The following is a 21,901-nucleotide window of genomic DNA, read 5'->3' as shown; positions in this document are numbered from 1 at the left end:
TGGACGGGTGGTCACGTGACCGTGACAGGATTATTACACCGGCTTAATTACGGTTTCTTTTACAATTTCCTACAGCTGATCTCACCTGGCCGTGACAACAGTGCTTGGTGCTAATTAGACTGAATTTATTACAGTTGTGGTCTGGATGTCTATACAGTGTGCTATTAAGACATTTACTGGTGCAATAAAAATAGCTTGAGTTGACATGTTCAATGCTATATATCCTTGCCAGGTGCGTTTGAGCCATGACATGAAGGCTAATTAAAGTGACATTTCAACTATTAAAACTCTGTGTAAACTTTCAGGCAAATATATACAAAATACATGCATACTGAAACAAATAAGTGGCAAATATATACAAAATACATACATACAAAAATATACAAATATGAAGAATACAAAGATAAATTGTGCACTGTCACACAATCTAACTGTGTCTAATATGAATTTGCAACTTTCCAGTCACGATATGGCTGAACTATGGCCGATGTGACTATAAGTGTACTCTCACACACACACTCACCGAATGATATCACCACAATAGGTGCAGGAAAATGGGGGTAATAGATCACAAGTTGCACTACTGGCGATATGTTTTCTACTAAGCTTCACTATTTGTGTTTTGTCTTAATATTTGAGGGTCTCACATACACTAGAGTCACGAGGAAAGCTCTCCACCCATGCTGTTGATATGTATCTACTATAGATCCATGTGTTCATAGTCACCAGTAGTATCACCATCACTGCAGTTCCTTGACAATCATCGCTTTCTTCTCTGTCATGTTGATGTCGCTGTCAGCTACAAGTCTCATGCTGACTGTGAGGCGGTGTGGGTTATATACCCCGAACATCGGCCACAGTTGTTCACTAGCGTCTACATTGCCTAAAGTCGATATGACTTTCTCCTCCTTCACATCAATGAAGACAATCTTCTTCCTGGCGTCATCAAAGACAACACCGTAATGTAGTGTGTGTGGTACCCCTGCTGTGGAAGAGTGTCAGGCAGACGCAGTACAAACAGCTCGTCCTTACATATCCTCCTGCATATCCCTCCGTGTAGAGTATATTGGGCGACGGTCATACAGTAGGAGTGAGGTCGTGCATGTATACAATGACTCACGTCCCTCTCCTCCTCCCTACATACTCCAATATCCAAGATGAGACAGTTCTCTGAGAGTGGTCTGTCTAGACTGACCCTGGTCTCCACCTCCCAGTACTGTGGACAGCCATCCTGTAGGAGGGGGCAATACTGCATGTGCCCCAGTACTTCTTCAGTCTCCCCTCCCCTGCAGGTCTGGTGTCCGACTTAATGTTGACCAGGCCTCCATCTGTGTTGATGTGGACTTCGTTCAGACTGTCTTTGTCATACTTCAGTGGTGTGCCTACAACATATGAATTTAGACGTTAGTTTCATACTGATATCTATATGCACAGCTACCTGCAGCTCTTGGTGATCAATAGCCCATTTTACAGGGCATTGTCTAAAATACATGCTAGCTAGTTTTAAGTCTTTTTTGTTATTTTTGCTGGTTTTGTAACTACTTGCATTTATTGTGTATCTACATTTCTCATCACTATATGGTTGCAATATTGCCGATGTGACGTTCAGTTTAACTCACTCACTCTATATGCACAGAATTCACATCTGTCCACAAAATACTGATATGCAGAGAGTAATATAATCAATGCAGACTTAAGTACAATCAATCTGCAGTGTGTTATGTTTGAATCGATGATGTGATCAATGTTGACATTGGGTCAAATGACAGTCAATCGACCAGAATGTACAGTTATTGTCAGAATACATGATTCTTCCAAAACGGGAACGAGAAACCAGAATGGTACAACCTTTGCACGAAAGCCTTTATAGGTATGTTACGGTTAAGAATTTACCGTGACAAACTATTTAAGAAATCCCCTTGTAAACCAGCAAAACAGAACAGACAAGTTGTTTACGTTCAAATTCTGTATTGTTATGTAACGAGAGCAAGATATACAGAGTCACAAGTCAATATAACAATGCAGATTTCATGTACAATTCAAGAGAGGCAAAATCTAAGTCATTGGGTCACAAAAATACAATATAGCAAACTCACCAAAGTCTTGGTGTGAGAGGGCACAGCTATGGCAAAATGTAAACACAGCGATCTTTTAGATAATGTAGATTCACGTGTTGACAGGATTTGATTATCAAGCCTGGCAGAGATCCAGCAAATATGAATGAATATCAGTGTGAGTGTCACCCTCAGCACGGCAACCAGTCTTTATATATGTTTACAAAGTCATTTTCCGAAAGTTCGGGCACAAACGAATATCCTCAACACTGTAGAATGGTCTCGAAACAGTTTCCTGGAAGTGAAACATCGAAAACTAGGAACAGATAAATTCCGGAATGCCAGAATGCTTATGTGACCCATAATATTTACTATTCAAAACACTAAACATTGTGACCCAATAATAATTATTACTGAATTAATAACAAAATATATGGAAAATACATACTCGTAACAAGTATCAGAAATATAAACAGTGGTGATTCTGAATTACAAACTCGGAACGATAAACAGAGCACGATAATCACACAGGGATGAAGAGTCGCAGGTGCAGTTGTACACCGTTTCATTATACAGACGTGCTATAATGAGGAACATGTCGATTGCACGTCAAACAATGTCAGCATCTGAGTCACGTTAGCAGAGAAGGTATTTCGGGAGATTGTTACACATGTTGAAAGGTGAAGGTGGCTCGCCAGGCTGCCTGTTTAACAGGACACTCAGCTCTGGTAGTATGCCAGTTATATGCCGGCGATCTGCAAATCATGCAGTCTGCATCAAATTATCCAGTGATTGACGATACGAGCGCCGGTCCATGCAACACTTTCTTTCCAGAGAGCAGGTTATTAGTGCACAGGGTGAGGATGTTGAAATGCAGAAGTTGGCTAGAAGAAACTTGAAAGTTTCACATGACAAAATGAAGCTAAACTATGGCAAAAAGTCAAAAGAGAGAAATTTTGCTTGTGGTGAGAAAGTGTTAGTTTTGCCTCCCATATCCCTTCAGCCACTGAGAGCAAGATATCAAGGTCCATATGTTGTTGACAAAAAGGTTAGCAACACAGACTATGTCGTCTTGATGCCTGGTCGTCGTTAACAAAAGATATTGTGTCATGTCAACATGATAGAGAAATATCATGACAGGTTAGAAATTCTGATGTGTTAGCTCACCTTGATGAGAAACTATCACATTTACCTCCTGAGCAGAAAGTTCAGATGCCAGATTTGATTTACAAGTACTCTCACTTATTTCCTGATGTGCCTGGTCGAACTGATGTTGTTAGCCATGATATAGATGTAGGTGATGTTGTGCCTGTAAAACAACACCCTTATTGGATGAATCCAGTGAAACGTGAAATTCTACGAAAGGAGGTGAAATACATGCTGGACAATGACATTGTTGAACCCAGTGACAGTCCGTGGAGTTCACCATGTGTTCTTGTGCCGAAGAGTGGAGGTGGTTGGCACTGCTGTGCCGACATGAAAGCTGTCAATGTACTCTCACGAACTGACTCGTATCCTATTCCGAGAGTGGACGATTGTATTGATAGCATTGGTCAAGCTAAATCTATAAGTAAGTTTAACTTACTGAAGGGCTTCTGGCAGGTTCCACTTACAGACCGTGCAAAGAAAATATCGGCATTCGCTACACCAGATGGACTGTATCAGTACAAGGTGATGCCGTTTGGTCTGAAGAACGCTCCAGCGATGTTCCAGAGACTCGTCAACAATGTCACAGCAGGCCTTGATCGTGTCGAGGCTTACATGGATGATGTCATCGATCACGACATGGAGTGGGATGACCATCTGAAAAGGACTTGTGCTTTCTTCGAAAGATTGTCTGAGTCGAAGTCAACTGTAAATCTCGCCAAGTGTGGATTCGGAAATGCACAAGTGGTATCTTTAGGGCATGTTGTAGGGCACGGCCAGGTACAACCAGTTCATGCTAAAGTTGAGACAACTGTACACTTTTCCAGTACCTCAATATAAGAGAGAACTCATGAGATTCTACTACTACAGAAAGTTTTATCAAAACTTCTTAGATGTTGTATCTCCACTTACTATGTTGTATCTCCACTTACTAACCTTTTGGGTAAAAAGGTAAAATTTCAGTGGAATAGCAGTTGTCAGACTGCATTTCAAAAAGTCAAAGCCATACTCATGAATTCTCCAGTATTGCAGGCACCAAATTTTGAGAAAGCATTTAAGTTGCAAATTGATGCAAGTGATGTTGGTGCAGGTGCTGTCCTTATTCAAGAGGATGTTTCAGGGATTGAATATCCAGTTTGTTATATATATATGCCATCCTACATCTGGACATATGCGTCACGTGACAGTCTAATCAAGATGCGACCCTCAAGGTTAAATTCAGATGACTTTGTGTTGGTCTGCATTTGACCCTCAGACAGTGGCTAGGTGGGTTGGCTGACCATCCCCTCTCTCAATGCACCTTGCCCTTGTTACAACATAATGTAGTTGTATACCGATTCTGTCATGGATAAAGTGCTGTGGATCTGCTGATGGACTCCTGTGTGTTTGAAGAGACAGATCAACGACCTGTGGTGTTGTTCCAGATCGCTCGACTTCGAGTGCTTTCTGGCATCAAAAATCTTTTATTTGCCTTGTATTCTAACGCGATAGAATATGGAGCTGGTATTTCACAACTGGCACGCAGTGTCATGTTGATTTTTCTCCCGCGGTTTGAAAGGCAGGAAGAAAAGTATGTGTTCAGTGCTGATTGTGATGCAGAATAAGATCGTCCTAGGGTACCATGCTGTAGATTTATTTTGGCCAGGGTACACTTCTGTATACAGAAAGGTTCCTGTGGTACATTCCTGTAGTACTTGTGCCGACAACGACCTTCAGCTTTAATGACATATATCATATATGATATATGATAGTCATAACTTCCATATGTCCTTGAAACAGATTAAATAGTGTTACTGTTTGCGCCCACTGGCGTTCAGTCAGCGTTTGTTTGTGTACGCTATTGTTTACTTTGCACATTTCAATTTCAACCGTGAAATTTACACATTTGACCAAAGGTGTGTTTCTTTAAATGTGTAGCATTGCCAGACCAGTTAGACCAGTGGTCATTGTTGCGCGTGACTAGTGTTTTCACCAATCAATGTTTGTTTGTGCATTGTGTATTCGTTCTTTAGTATGTTTTTCTTCATTTTGCTAATCCTGTCTTTTTGATGCAGTTCCTAACTAAGTCCTTTGTTCGATAATTATCATTACGTATTGCACCATGTGCCTTCCGTGTATGTCACTGCCCTGGATTCTTTATTTTATTGATGGATGCTGTAATCATATGCAGTTAAATGTATCATGAATACAGGACCTGAATTTTGATTTTTCTTTACTTGAGGTTCTGGTTGGACGTGCGTTATCAACATCACAAAGAACGCCTCGTGGTTACTGGCATAAATTCAGCTCGTAGAAATAACCTAGATAGAGTTAGTAAGTCCAGTGTGTCTCCGTCTGTGAATTGTTCATTTGGAAATAGGTTTTTACAGACAAGAAAAGTCAATGATCGGCCCGTCATCAGGTGCCCGAGTGTATGTTGATAACCCGGCATGACCCAAGAACATTAAACCCTCATGCTGCATTTCATTGATAACACAGTACCACGCCATCACTGAACCTGGAGCGACTCTTCAAGCGTGAGATAGGTAACTTCGTCGATCCGCCTCAGTCGTGGTATACTTCTCATCCAAAGTATTGATTCAGTAGTGTGAATATAGCCACTTACTTCAGGCGCCTGTTTTAAAATTAATTTTACAAAATATTCCATATTATTTAAAGGTGCCGTTTAAACATGAACTGATGTATTGTAAAACAAAATCGTAACCTTGAAAAGACTATTGTCATGAATTCAATAAATGACAAAAATCTGTGAAAATTCTGAAGAAAAGACTTCACACCAAAACGCACCTGTTCACACCATGTACGGTATTTGTTCATGCTTGCCAGCAATTTGATTCATCTGCAAAAGTTTGTAGTTGGTTCCCCCAAGTGAGTGGAGAAATCAATCTTCGATGTAGCCACGTAAAAACACTGAACCATTTACTGACTGTTTCTTGTGAGTCGAAACGTTTGATGAGAAGTATATATTACGTTGAAGATGATATTGACGTTGAAGTGGAGTGTTGACGCTGCATGTTATTTGATTAAATATACTCACACTTCAGCACCATAGATATGTCTGCAGTTCCTGGCTTGAGCGGATGGACACCACATTCTCTGGCCACACCTGTAAACATATGAATATATCCATATATGTATGATGTATATGCATGATGAATGTAAGACACAAAACCCATTCCACATACACAAGAAGCCCCTCGCAAGAGCTGTGTCGGTTGTATGTTTTTCACTTTATCACGAGGATGTGTTTATACATCACAATCAAACAGTTATGTTTCATCTGTCAGCGACGATTTAGTGACTCCAAGTTTATCATATATGTCAATATGATTATTCAATCTGTTATAGTATGTGTGGAAGGCTAAAGGGACAAGGTATAATATAAGTTGTTCACTGGTGACAAGGGGGCCATGAGCCCCGAGGGACAAGTGAACAACGTATTTATCTTACCGAACACCTGAATTTTAATTTTGAACTGTTTGAAGCACTTCTGTTGAATGCGAGGCGAATCGCCATTTGGCAGACGACACATGGTAAGCAGATTTAGAGTTATCTCCCTTCCATCGATTTTCAATCGCAACACATCGGTAATATCCATGCTTAATGCGTGGTTCAATGTTATTAGAGACAAATCACCAGAAGAGTTCGGAATTCCCAGCTGTGCACATTGAAAATAATACATCGCCTGTGAGCGGGGTACATTGAAAACAATCCAATAGCGCTTAGCCAATCAAAAAGCGACATTAATGTGTGAGGTAAGATAAATATGTTTACCACTTCGATGATATTGACGATTATAGATACAAGTGAAGTCGTCAACTATGTCGCAGATTGAATTACTTGGAAGGCACAAGAAGAAGTGTTATGGACAATTACCGCGTAAGACGTCCATGTTTCTTGAGAGCTGCTTCTCGGTGTTTTCCTTTTCAGCTGTAAACATTGTGCATAATCCTATATCAAAAGATAAGAAGGATATCGAGTGTACAAGCCATGCAATAATTAATTATAACGTTTGCAATCTTTATTAAGAAATGAGACAGACTTCAAGACAAGGGGTTACATATAATTCACTTGCACACTGTCATATTTACAAACATTTCCAGTGGTAATGTTTCAATACGTTTTGAATATGTTTTGAAAAGAACGTGTCCAATTGTTCGGAAGTACGTGAACTGCTGAAACGAGGAACAATTCGAGGATTTTGATTTCACCACTAGGTCTGTGCGGAATCTCTTCTATTGTTTACTTTAATATAAAACCATTCCAAACACACAAAGCATTCCTTAGGCTGATATATCCACAGCTCATTTTAACAGTTTACATTGCTTATAAACTGAGATGGGATTGAAGTATTGTAAAATTATTGTCCTCCTGAGAGGGTACGTAAGTCCAAAACATTCTATGTAAATTTAGTACGACCAAACTCTTAATCGTAGTATATTTGTTGTTTTTAATAATGGCTAACTTTCAATATAATCGCCAATTCTCCAGCCCCCACATTCCACTCTAACGGACAACACAACACATTATATCAACACTGGGCTCGCTGTGCGCTACACGGCCAAGAGATTTATTACAATCATGATGATGATGATCATCATCATCATCGTCATCGTCATCGTCGTCGCAGTGCGCTACACGACCGAAATTATTACTACAATCATCAACATCAACATCAACATCATCATCATCAGGCACCCGTGGCGAGCCACCTCCTCGTGGTGGGTGCTGGGTAATGCTGAGAGCTCGCCGACACCCCCATAGTGGACCCGGGGGGATATTTGGTCCACCAACCCGTTTGCCGTGGGTTGCGGCCCTGTGTCGGTGGAGGACGGGAGTCTGGGGGTTGAGGGCACTGGGGGCCTGTAAACGTGTTCCCTTTGCTCAACACACCCCTTCGACCCTTACTTCACCTAGACGGGAGGTTGAATGGGCCCGGTTCAACCAATCGGCTGGTCATGCCAAGCCCTGTGCATAGACTATAAATTTATTTATCATTGCACAAGTATGATTTTGAACTGATTTTGATTGATTTTGGTCTTGGCTTTAATGTCTAAAACATGTTTGATGTTGAATTATGTTGCTTTGAACTTCGCCTAGAGTCTTATGCCAGAAGGCGATGGCTCATGGGCCAATCTGGTAGACTAATTATTTCTAATTCTTCTGCTGGAGTATATCATCCGGGTATCCTTGGTGCTGCAAGTTGGAGACCCACTTGTTAATAGCATTGTCCTTGTGATACTCCGTGGTGGGTGGGGAGCTCGGATGATGAACCTTCTACACTAACTATGGAATACAAAACCCCCCAAAAACGAAACAAACGTCAACTGGACAGTGATGATGATGACCAACGACCTTCTAACTCAACTGAATACTGGCCACGATTTTTAGTTCTTGAGACACTTGACAAGTCACCATTAAAATTAAATCCGTTTGCAGTGTCAAAAGGTATCCAAGGTATTGCAGGTGAAGTCCCAAACATCAAACGACTGCGATCAGGTTCTTTGCTCATTGAATGCAGCAGGAAACAACAAACAACAAATTTGATGTCAACACAGCTTTTGGTTGGAATACCAGTTTCGGTATCTCCACATAGAACTTTGAACACTAGCAAAGGAATTGTGAGAGACCGGGATCAACTGTTTGCCGACATGAGTGAATTAGATATAGCCACAGAAATGAAAGAACAAGGAGTGATTTTTGTGAAACGATTCACAACTCGAAAAAACTCAGAAACTAAACCAACAAACACCTACCTATTCCATTTTTCTTCTCCAACTGCACCAAAAGCAATTAAAGCAGGATATTGTCGTCTCAATGTTGATACTTATATTCCTAACCCGTTGAGATGTTTCAAATGCCAAAGGTATGGTCATGGTGTTACCAACTGCACAAATGCTATTACATGTGCTCATTGCAGCGAAAAAACTCATGTTACTGAAGACTGTGACAGCAACTTTAAAAAATGCACCAACTGCTCTGGAACACATTCATCTTTTTCAAAAGAATGTCCGATCTGGAAACAACAAATGGAAATTAATAAAATCAAATTCACAAGGAAACTTAGTTTTGCTGATGCAAAGAAACTTGTTGTTCACACATCAGAACCAAACGAATCCTATGCTTCAGTTGCGAGAACATCAACAAATCAAACTGTAACTTCAACAGTGTCCACTTCATCAGCGCAGTGCCAAACTGATTTGACATGGGTTAACACTGTTGCACCCGAAATCTACTGTCCTGACCAGTCAACGCAAACTCTTGTATGTACATCAACAACTGTTAGAGAAGAAGTTCAGTCTCGGCCATCTTCCCAGGAACAATCATCATCACAGCCCATTTCCAAACCTTCCTCTGGGAATAATGGGAAGCAACTACCAAAACAAAAACTCAAACCAATAAATGAGTCTGCAAAAAAATACCATAAGGGCAGAACCTCAAAAGCGGCAGAAAATACAATCCAAATATATAATAAGTTTGGATCTCTTGAAGATATGGATGTTTCTGACAACATCCTCTGTAGAGCTCGTAGCTTATCACCAACAAAAAAGATCAGGGGTAGATCCCCAATCAATCCCCCATAGAAACAGTTTCTCCGTGTATTGTCCAGTGGAATTGTAGAGGACTAAAAACCAACTTTAATGAATTACAGCTGTTGATTCAGGATTTACAACCATCAGCTTTCTGCTTACAGGAAACTTACCTGAAGCAGGCAGACAATTTTAACTTACGTCAGTTCATTGGATATCATTCTGTTTCTCCTCCAGGTGATAGGGCCACTGGAGGATCTTCAATCCTTGTAAATCAGAATGTTATACACAGCCCTGTCTCACTTACAACTAATCTTCAAGCCGTTGCAGTGAGACTTACTCTTCATGTTGCCTTCACAGTATGCTCGTTGTATATTCCGCCTTCTTCAACACTTCAACTGTCTGATTTGCAAGCTCTCTATGACCAACTTCCCTGTATAATAATGGGTGATCTCAATGGCCATAATCCACTGTGGGGTGGTACAAATATAAACACTAAAGGTAAAACACTGGAAGATTTTATTTTCAATACTGATTTGTGCATATGTAATGATGATTCGAGCACATATCTGCATCCTGCAACCGGCACCTACTCTTCTCTGGATCTGTCTCTTGCAGACTCTAATCTACTTAATGAATTTGAATGGTCAGTCTACGATGACCTCTGTGGAAGTGACCATTTTCCTACTATATTAAAATCGGTAACTCCATCTGCTGTTCCTTCTTCATCAAGGCGGAATTTTAAAAAAAGCTAACTGGGCTTTATATGAAACACTGTGTGCTGAAAAACTTAAACCTGAACTTTTTATTGACATTCCTGATGCTATTCAATGTTTTTCTGATGAACTGAATTCCATAGCTGATGAGTGTATACCAAAGTCCTCTGCAGTTCCACACATAAGAAAACCATGGTTCAACGATGAGTGCAAACAAGCTAGGAAGGCAAGGAAAAAAGCAGAACATTATTTCCGTCGCCATCCTATGGTGCATAATTTAAACAAATTTAAAATTTTAAATGCTAAAGCAAGGCGTACTTTTAAACAAAATAAACGCCAGTCATGGCAAAATTCCGTTTCAAAACTAAATTCACGTACGCCAATTTCAAAGGTATGGAACATGATCCAGAAAATAAAAGGTAAGGGCTCTAAATCTAGTATTCACCATCTTAAAGATGGGAATCAGTTATTGACTAATAAATCAAATATTGCTAATAAACTTGGTGAGACTTTGGCGAAACATTCTTCCTCATCAAATTATGTACCTGAATTCCAAAAATATAAAAAACAGCAGGAAAAGAAAATTATTCATTTTACTTCAGATAATGGGGAAGATAACAATGAAACCTTTTCGATACATGAACTTCATACTGCTCTTGACCAAGCTCACGATACTGCTTCCGGTGCTGATGGTATACATTATCAACTTCTGAAGCACTTGCCAGAATCCTGTTTAGAGACACTTTTACATATATTTGATGACATTTGGACAACTGCAAAATTTCCTCCCTCGTGGCGAGATGCCATAATTGTACCCATCCCTAAACCTGGACGTGATCATACTGATCCATCGAATCATAGACCAATTTCACTAACGAGCTGCGTTTGCAAAACCATGGAACGCATGATAAATAATCGACTTGTTTGGTACTTGGAGACAAATAACCTTAAAACAGATATACAATGTGGTTTCCGTAAAAACAGAAGTGCCATCGATCATTTAGTGCGTTTAGAATCTTTTGTTAAGAATGCCATAATTAATAAACAACATGCTGTCTCAATCTTTTTCGATCTAGAAAAAGCATACGACATGACATGGAAACATGGGATTTTAAAAGATTTACATGACTTTGGATTACGAGGCCGCCTGCCTCAATTTATATCCAACTTTTTAAATGACAGGCAATTTCAAGTCCGAGTGGGTTCTACCCTGTCTGACCATTATACTCAGGATCAGGGTGTCCCACAAGGCAGTATTTTGTCTGTCACTCTCTTTAGTATTAAGATCAACAGTCTCTCAAAGGTTTTAACTGATTCAATCGATGGATCACTTTTTGTGGATGATTTTAATATTTCTTGTCGTGGTAAAAATATGCGCACCATTGAACGGAGTAGTATAGGGAATGGGGGTTCTGGACCACTTTCAAGAAAAGTCTCTACAACGCCTTATTTACTAACTAAGGCTTTGGTTGGGCCCTTAGCTCTTGCTACTATTACCCCTACTACTTAACGTGTGTTGGAGGTAACACTGTGCCGTACGGTACGATCAATAATTCTTCTCTTACAAACCCCTATGTCACGTTTATATCGATGAAACAGTTTAACGTGAACCGCCTATGATCTCTTTGGTGTTCGTAATAAAGGCTTGCTGGGCTTTTTGTATCCCTTGTTCTATGTACTTTTTTTTCTCGTCTTCGCTGATAGCAGACTTACGAGACTTGGACCGAATATCTTGTTTCATTCCGTTATATTTTGTGAGTTCAGAGAGGATTGAACGAAACTCCTCTTCTGAGATCTTACTATCAGAGAGTGCCGTGGAAATACGCCCACTTACTGTGTTGAGCTTTGCTTCGGCCAGAACCCTGATCTCGTCGTGTTTCAATGCCTTACGATGCAGTCTGCGTGATATCAACTTAAGTGCCAACCCTGCCACCCCTGCCACCCCTGCCGTTATTTCAATACCTAGCACTATAGGTGCAGCCACGATGGTAGCTAACAACCCAACACCTGCCGCCCCTAGTCCCATGCTGGTTGCTATAAGGGTAGTGTCAGCCCCGTCCACGATATTGAAAGCTCTATGGTACTTCTTACATAGTGCTTTCCGCATGTCACGGTCTTGTTCTAGTTGACGTTTCACATCACATAACTGCCTCAAGCGGAACCCATCTACGGTTTCCAGCGTCTTCGCTACTTCATCTACGCCTGGGTACAGGCCCATCCTATAATATATATTTTGAAAGATATTTTAATTGGGCTTCAGTTAATAGTTTATCAATGTATTTGAAGTCTACAAGTTCTAGACTTCTACTCAGGGTAATAGGTGAGAGGCTAAAAGACTTTCCTGTTGTAATAAAAAACCCACTGAGGCTTATTAAGCGGTTTATAGAACCCGTGGGGGTATCCTGTTGTATAACAATACGACAATATTGGCCTAGGTGTTCGTCATACCAGTGTATTGACACCCCGGGTAAAAATTGGTGTACTCTTGAGGTGTTTACCTTGTCGTCTAAATAAAAGAAGACTTCTATGATGATTGTGAAAGGGGAGGATATTCTATCAACAAGACCCATGCTAAAAGGATTATTGCTAAATGTTAAGTTATTTTTTGCTCCAGACTTTAACCTATTTTTTTCGGTACCAGTAATTATCGTGGGTGCTAATTCCCTCTCCGGAATGAAATCCCCGACCAAGATACCGTTGTTCCTAATCTTAGAGATCCACGTATTTACGCCTAATGTGATATAAGGTGAGGTGAGTGTTAAGTTGATCAGCCATTTGGGTTCTTTAAAATCTGATAACGACACCCGTCTGTACACGTTGTCTTTGAAGTGCAGGATATATAAGGTGTCTTCCTCACCAGGCTGATCGAATCCCTCCGTATCTCCTTGGTCGTTAAGCGTAGTGTTGGGACGATGACTGGCCATTGTTATAATACTACGATATAATTTTCAACTGGTTTTCTGATAATAGTTCAGGGGTGAACTTCATACCCATGAAGTGTATGTTGTCAGGCAGGAAGATCTTGGTTAGTGATATCTTGTTTTCCACGATCACGTTGACCCCCTGCAGACTGGTGTTGGAGCCGACACCCACCCGCACGTAAACGTTGCAAACTTGATACTGGTGTCGTTTCCCCCACCCGAGTTTGATCCCCTTCACGATCTCGACATCATTCCCCGATGGTTCCCCTAGGTAGACTTTGATGATCAGTGTTGAGTTTGCCGGTAGACTCTCTAGTATACTGACCACGCCTTCGAATTCAGACACCAACTGCAATGTCACGTTTTGTATGGCCGGTTTACTCGATAGCATGTGGGCTGCCATAGTGTCGAGTGGGCTGACCACTACGCTACGTCTCTGAGTTGGGACGTAAGCCACGAGCAGGGTTCCTTTGTTCACGACTTTGTTTAGGTGGTTGTCTTTGTTATCCATGAACACGTAGGGGGAGCCGAGCCTAATATTGAGAAACCAGTCGTTATCGGGTAACAACACCCACTTGTCATCTTCGGTGAAGACGAGCATATATGGCTTGTTTCGGGCGACGGTAGTGCTCTCAACATCGTCTAAGTCGAACAGTTTACCCCCGAACGATGGGTATATTATCCAGTTATTACCGGTGTTGACAAGGGCGTACTTAGTGTTGACTGTTGCTCTTGTGGTATCTACTATATCACTTAGGGTTTCCCCGGAGGTGACTTCAACGCGTTTGTAAATGTTGTTTTTCAGTTGCAAGGCGTACGATTTACCATCTACTCCGGGAGCGTCGAAACTGCGCGTGTCTCCGAGGTCGGAGATCCCGATATTGACGCATTTTTTCACTCCGGGCCCTTGTGCGCTGGTCATTTTACGTGAAGCGTTAAGCTGAGGTATCCTATATTTACAGGATTATGATTTATATCTAACACCGATATTATCAGCTCAGGTATGTTGCCCTGGGTTAATCTCTTATACTGCTGTGGTGAAAACGACTCGGTTCTACCGTCGTTGTATTTCTCAGTTTTCACCGGCACTGCTCTCAGTATAGTGGAAGGGTGACCTCCTTGAATGTTGTACGTTGTGCTCACCTGACCGAGATGAATGTACAGCTCTCGGTACGGTACTAGGTCGGGTAACTTCGTGCCTGTGACGGTTGTTGTTGGTTTTATCTCGTCAGGAGACATACCGAGTATCCTCGCTAATGGTCGGCCGAGCCTCAAGGGGTTTCTTCCGTTGTTGATTAACACCACTGTACCGTTTGAGTCGTTCATCTTGAGTTCGGCTCCCAGGGGTTTGAAGACCTCGTCGTTTAGAGAGCACACGCTGTAGTAGCCGTCAGTTATCTGACTGCGAGTTCCACTGACGAACAGCTTATTGTTGCTGGCGTTGATGTTAGTCCATTGCGGTAGGTAGGTGATATCGCAGAGTACGACTTCGAGTTGGCCTGACGTGTTATCGATCGCGTGCGTCAGCTGAACGGCCTCACCGCTCGTTATTCCTGGAAGTGTTATGGACTTAGCACACTTGAAAATCGTGGTGGTAGGTAGTACGGGGTTTAAAACAACCTTTATTAATATCTTTGAAAACTATATCGTGACCGTTAATAACGCGCAGGCGGTGGTAAACTGGAATCAAAACCCAATGCAGTTTTGGCAGAACCAACTCAACTTTGCTGTGTGGTGTGCGACGACAGGGTCGGGTGTGACACTAGACTACGGTATAGACGAACTGAGTAAGGCAGTCATTTTGTTTCATATTTATTATCAAACGAGACGAATATTGAAGGAAATAAGTGCTCCTCTTCCCCAAGATAAAGCGTGGAGTATGACGAATAACCCCTATGATAAACGCGCTTATGAACGTGTTTGTGGGGAGTTTGAGATTCCAACGAATAAAGACTTTCGCCTTCCTGGTGTGAACCATGGTCTCGGTATAGTTTACGTGTACTTCTACAGGTCCGGAACATATATAGCCGGTTCTGCAGATGGTACATACAACCCACACCGTCATACATTTACAGGCCCCACAACGAATGAACAGATCCATGTCAGCTACATAAAGCAAACCAATCCTGATGCAGCCACAGCCTGGACTAAAATGATCTCAAAAACATCGAAAGAATTCACTCGTGCTGGTACAATACGCTTGAACGACTCGATTCGAACGTACGTGTGGGCGCTGTTGGGTGCGCAGTCGATGACGCGTTCCAACATCCTCGGTAAGGGAACTGCTTACGACGCTCAGAAACAGTTCGTTGCCAACGTTGAGGATGCTATCAATTCTCCAGTTGATCTCCCGCGGGCCATCGCCCGTTACCAAAACGTGTTAGAATACGCCAGATCGAAAGTCAATTACGTGTTCGGCGTGGGGCTGTACATGGCTCCGAGTGATATGCAACTGAGAGTAAAAAAAGTGGTGGGTTATAACAACAAAATAGTCATAGCCACGGCGGATCAAAAGTTGGGTATCAACCCCGATATTAACACCCCCTATATCCCACACATCCCACCACGTGAAACGGGTATAGTGGCGCCACCCCCGGAGTCTAAAGTTCAACCAACACCACAGGAGGTGGCCCCTCATATTCAGGCCTCCAATCAGCAGCATATTGATAGTAAAACGGCCCTGGTGGTTGGTGGGGTAGCTTTGGGGCTTATTTGGTTAAAAATTTCTTAGCCACTACGTACACCAGACCCGCCACGGCGACGATGGCTGCCCACAGGTTTTGACTGAGCCACGTGGCAGTTTTAGCCAGAGCGCCCAACAACCACGAGACGATGCTACCCAGGATGCCAGGAAGGGCTTCGGCGGCTTTACCAGCCAGTTTAGCTAGACCTTTCCCGAGTTTTTTTATCCAGTCTTTAACACCACTTGAGGTTCCGCCACTTGGGGTTCCGCCGCCGGCAGGCCCCACAGTACCCCCTGTCAGTGACACCACCAGGGTTGATATGATGAAACCCAATGCAGTCAGAATGCTGGCGATGGTGATCCCTTGCTTCCGGAACAATATCCGAATCCTGTCTGCTAACGTGGTGTCTCGGTAGAGGACTTGATTGACGGTTTTCCGTATACGGCTGACCTGGGATCGAAGCTTTTCTTTGAAGGAGGATGCTGTCTCCAGCCAGGTCTGCCTTTCCTCTTCCAAATTACGTATTCGTTCCTCGATGGTGGCTTTCATAGACTCGTCCTCAGTTTCACCGAGTTTGTCCTTTTCATGGGCGATGTGGTCGTCTATCACGCTAATTTTGGCCGTGCTTTTCGCGAGATGTCCGCTAATGGTTTGCATTGTCAGATCCAACCCCCGCAGTTCCCGAAAGGTAAATTCAAGACCCGGGAAGGGCTTGTTCTCGTAGTCGGCCAACACCTTTTTAATATCATAAGTCATGTTTTGAACCGATGTGGCGTCCCTGATGTCTTGCAGACCTTGACGGACCTTCGGAGGATACTGCTTAGGTCGCGCGCCACCGTAATCTATGAAACCTAGTTCATCGCGGATCAAGTCACTCCCATGTTTACTGCCCAATGTTGATAAGGCAAGCGGTTCTCTCGTGCATTTATTCACGAGATCGATCTCCGGGCGAGCCTTCAAACGCAGCTTGCCATTGCTATCGATGGTAAACTTGGAATAGTCCCTTACCAACGGCTTGAGTTTGGATTTATTTTCAACTGCGTTGTAATAATCGTCGACGGCGCCCTTCATGAGTGAGCCACCTTGCGAGAATGAGGTCTCCTGGTCATCATCGAATGCCTGGGCACTATCGCCCCGCATATCATCCATAGGTATGTCTTCATCCATTAGTATTAAAAATATATTTCCTTTATATAACAATGTACGGCAGAAAATTAGATCCTTTCAGAAGATTGAGTGCGCCAGTCGGTGACCATCACCAACAATCCCAGCAAGATAGACCAGAATCAAACTCTGCTGGTTAGATTTCCAAACCTTGGTGAGAATGACCTTATTGTACCAGGCACTGTTCGACTGGCGTTCAATATCACGTTGACCTCCGACAACGACAAACGCGAGCTAGTGCGGAACGTGGGTCGAGCTATCATCAAGAAAACGACCGTCAAGATCAGCGGTAACGAGGTGCTGAGTATCGACGACAGCGACGTGTTTCACTGCTACGGGGATCTCTGGAAAAGCGAGGGAGAACGAGTCAATGATGTGTACCAGGGCATCAGCAAATCAACCCGGTCGCGCATAGGGTATGCCTTCACGCCAGACCAGCTAGACAAGCTATCGGACGGTGAAAAGGCCATCGCTCGAGCATACGGGAATCGATTCTGCGTGCCGCTCGACTTCGAGTTGCTCACGGGACACGCGCCGTTTTACCAGGCCGCGCTGGGTGATAGGCTCAAATACGAGCTCACGTTTAACGACTATAGCAAAGTAGTGCGTACGCCGAACGGTGATGAGGCCAGTTATGCCATAGACAACATCTCTCTGGAGTTCGACATGGTCACTAGCCCGGAGCTGGCCAGGGAGGTTCGAAGCCAGTACTCTGGGAAGATGGCTATCCTGTACGATCGCGTACTGAGACATAGATCAGTCGTGCGAGATAAGAGCGACACTGTGTGGAATATCAACCTGAACGTGCCGGCGCGATCGATGAAAGGTATCCTGGTCGTCCCCGTGGAGGATTACGAGCCATTCCGGAGGGACAGCGAGAAGTTTTTCAACCCCGAGATTGAAAAGGTGGAAGTGACCATCGAGGGCGTGCCCAACCAGCTGTTCAGTCATGGTATGAGACCACACCAGCAGTGGGATGAGATAAAAAAGCTACCAGGGACAGTGGGGGGGACCCCACATTATATAACAAAGGACCTGGACCTCGGCTCCGTGCAGATCGGTGAATACCTGACCACCAAGTATGCCCTATGGTTGGACATGCGATCCACGGATGATGATAAACTGCACGGTAGCGGGCGCCGTATAGATAACGGCAGCGAAGGGATAACCATCCAGATTACTAAGAAGGCTCAACCCGCTGGTAAGTTGAAATTATATCTGTACGTTATTATGGACGCGCAACTTAATATAGACAATGGGAGATTCGTGCAAGCCATCTACTGATGGGGGGTACCCCCCACTGCCCCACCTCCCCACTGACCCACACTGCGCCATAGTGTGCGGGCAGACTGGCTGTGGGAAGACCGTTTTCGTGTTGGATATGTTGGAGGGTTACTACAAGGATGTGTTCGATAACATCGTTATCATGTGCCCTACTCTGAGCATGAATAAAACGTACGCGCGACCTTGGGTGATGACGGACCCGGACGTACACAAAATCGACCCTGGAACACGCCTGCAGGACTGGTTGAAAGCTCTTCACGAGAAATTTAAAGGGGAACTGACGCTGTTTATACTGGACGACTGCAGTGCTAATCGCGAGATAACAAAAAAGAGAGACATGCTATCGTACCTGGCCTTCTCCGGCCGGCATGCAAATCACAGCGTCTGGGTGCTAACGCAGAAGTTCAACTCGGTGTTGAAAGACCTCAGGGAGCAGACGCGATGGGTGGCCTTATTTCACTGCAAGGACAGGGATTCGTTCGAGGAGTGTTTGAGAGAGAACGATGTGATGAGCAAATTAGAACGGGAACGGGTGAAGAAACAGCTTGCTGAAACTAAACACGCTAAGCTAGTGCTCAAGACCGACCAACCAGTAGCATATAGGGTGTGATAAAGCTAAGCAAAGCTAAGCAAAGCTAAGCAAAGCTAAGCTAAAGCTAAGCAAATACTAAGTATAGCTATGATATTTGAAGTGTTTGTCGTGTGCAACTTAACCCTCATTTCTCTGTGTTTTGTCTGCATCGGGTATTATATAGTTAAAACTAAATCTTACTTGTTATATTATAAGATGGAGTGTGAGGAATTGCTCGAACAATTGTTGGTACCTGAGGGTGTGGGGGTCTCCCCCACTGATGATAAGCGAGAGAAACTGGTGGCGTTGGCTGTTGGCGGCAAAGCCAAACATTACTTTGGAGACTACACTCCGGATAAAATTCACAAAATGTCAGCCGAAGAAATCAATAAGCTGTACGCTAGATACAAGTCCCGGCTCGGAGCAGAAATGACAAAGACAATAGGATCGGCTATGACCCAGATATACACCGGTATTGTGTCATACTTCCTTCCCATTCCACCAGAGCGCCGACTTTACCTGTGGGAAGACCTCGAGAAAGACCCTTTTATCGAACACGCCGTGAGCTCTATCAGCTGCGAGCTGTACCACAAATATGGCATGTTGTTGGCTCCAGTGACGGCGACGATTATCATGGCAAAGCATTGTCAATTTGAGAGAAAAAATAATAATAATAGTATAGATGGATGCTGCTCCCGAGGTGACGGTGGGGGTACCCCCCACAGTGAGGGAAACCCCTCCCGAGGTGACGGTGGAGACCAGGGAAACAGTAACCAGGCAGAAGAATCCTAAGAGAGTAGCTGCCGGTAAAAAACGGTGGTGTAACCAACATAAAATTATCAACCCCCGACTGTTGTTGGCTGTAGGTGCTGCCGTGGTTATAACATGGTTATACGTGGGAGTACCCCCCAACAGTGAGGTGGTACCCCCCAACAGTGAGGTGGTACCCCCCACTGTCGACCCGCATATCATGTTATAATTTTAATATTTTTATATCATATACATAATGTCTGAGGGGAAAACGTTCGTCAACGACGCATACCACGCCACAGTGGTCGCCAGTCTAGCCGTAGGGTACGCTCGGTTGACTAAAATGGTGCTTAAACAACCAACTATCAAGCTAGATTTCAACCTGCAGGATATGGGTATGCTCATAATGAACCTTGGTATGGCGATGGCCACAAAAGACATCCTAGTAAAACAAGGGATAATACCTGAAAATATAATGAAATAAATATAGGATGGCCACGATAGCTATGATGGTCGGTGGGGCGTTAGTGAATGCCCTGGCATTTTCCGGGAGTAATTTCCTCTTCTCGAAACTACGAGATGACCACGCGGCTGAAATACAGGAAGAAAGGAAGCGGCACGATCTCGCTACTGAGAACTTACAAAAGGCACAGGCCGAGTACGCTAAAAAACGCCTCCAGAGGATCGATTTTATTAACGAACAACTCCAGCGTGAAAACCATGCCGTTCAAACATTCAACGATGTCGATGAAGCAATGAAAGAATACTACCTACTAACTGGTAAACGATTGGAATAAACCCACACTCGCTCAGTACTACACACCATCCAAGGGACAAATGAATCGTGAACTGGGCTTCATAGTGTTGGGTATAGCAGCTACTGCGTTGGTTGCGAAGCAATTAAACTAAATACCCATATAAGTAAACATGAGACCCACTCCATACCGATGCGAATACATACTTATGGGGAAGACCGAGGCCTGTGGTAGGAAATGCAGGAATCAGGGGTTCTGTTGTTTCCATATGGGAAGTCCTAACTACACGTGTTCTGTGTGTGGTATCGGGGTTAAAGGGCACTACTGTCTATGTAAAGCTCACGGAGCGAACGTAGTCAGACATCAACTCATCTACGAGAATAAAAAGGGCTACATAAAAGAACGTAGGCGACTGCTCAAGATAGACTCCAATTAGACATTGGGTCTCTCTTAGGTGTAAACTATGACTACTGTACGCGAGCTTAAGCATATCGCAAAACAGAGAGGTGTGACCGGGTATTCTCGAATACGGAAGTTGAGATTACTAGGTTTAGAAGCTCAAGCGAAACAGCTTGGATACACGGGTACACATGATACCTCGCTGAAAGAAGACTTACGAGAATTGGTCCGAATATTGGACGAAAATCCTCACCTAGTTTTGATTGGCGGCTCTCTTAATACCAAATAAAATATTTACAATACTATATCCAACAGTGCGAGTACTGGATTCACTATATTTTTTATCAACTCCCTTTACTGTGACCCAATTAGACATTGGTTCTCTTAGGTGTAAACACTATGACTACTGTACGCGAGCTTAAGCGGGTCGCAAAACAGAGAGGTGTGATCGGGTATTCTCGAATGCGGAAGTCAGCATTGTTGAGATTACTAGGTTTAGAAGCCCCTACGGTAAAACAATTAAAAGCTCAAGCAAAACAGCTTGGATACACGGGTTATTCAAAACTGGGGAGAGCCGGGTTAGTCGAATTGTTATCACATCCCCCCGTAGCACGTCCCACTGTAAAACAACTGAAAGCCGAGGCACACGATTTGGGTTTAGGCGGGTATTCCCGTATGAGGAAACCACAACTTTTAGAATTATTACGACAGAATAGAGCTATTGACCTACAGTTCGTGCGCACTGATCGCGCTGTAGGCAACTATTTGAGAGGTTGGCACATGCACGTTGATAGAAACATAGACATTACAGATATCAAGCCTCTGATAGCTGATAAGGTCAACCAGGAACTAAATAACCTAGGAAGTATCAAGTTTCAGATCACAGTGAAAATGTCGCTCGATAAGCAGGTTGGGGACCTCACTGAG

The 21,901-nt window shown here is 43.3% G+C and overlaps 1 pseudogene; it reads right to left on the bottom strand.

Annotated features, from left to right (window-relative positions):
* Positions 1-740: 740 nt before the first annotated feature.
* LOC137282076 (uncharacterized) lies at positions 741-6,250 on the bottom strand (annotated as a pseudogene).
* Between the last annotated feature and the right edge of the window lie 15,651 nt (positions 6,251-21,901).

This window comes from Haliotis asinina, chromosome 4 (assembly GCF_037392515.1).
Source record: "Haliotis asinina isolate JCU_RB_2024 chromosome 4, JCU_Hal_asi_v2, whole genome shotgun sequence".
Classification (NCBI taxonomy): domain Eukaryota; kingdom Metazoa; phylum Mollusca; class Gastropoda; order Lepetellida; family Haliotidae; genus Haliotis; species Haliotis asinina.
The sequence above is the reverse complement of the archived record's forward strand: the minus strand, read 5'-3'. Positions and strand labels throughout refer to the sequence as shown.